This window comes from Camelina sativa, chromosome 17 (genome assembly GCF_000633955.1).
Source record: "Camelina sativa cultivar DH55 chromosome 17, Cs, whole genome shotgun sequence".
NCBI classification, from domain to species: Eukaryota; Viridiplantae; Streptophyta; class Magnoliopsida; order Brassicales; family Brassicaceae; genus Camelina; species Camelina sativa.
In genome coordinates this window covers 24,428,518-24,428,738 of record NC_025701.1, presented here as the reverse complement: position 1 = coordinate 24,428,738, position 221 = coordinate 24,428,518, and positions in this window count along the sequence as shown.

The window sequence follows — 221 nt, the reverse complement described above, 5'->3', positions numbered from 1 at the left end:
TTATCCAGAATTCAGATTTGGTTAACTCCTCCACCAAAACCTCCGAAGCGTGACTTCTTTTTTTCTGATTAATATGAATAATATATATAATATTGAGATCACAGTAACTGAGCATAGCTTTAGAAAGTATTATATATATATAGATATTATATTGTTCTATTTTTTAAAGATTCATCTCCATTATCTAATTTGGATTACCATCTTATAGTAAACATTCTCTC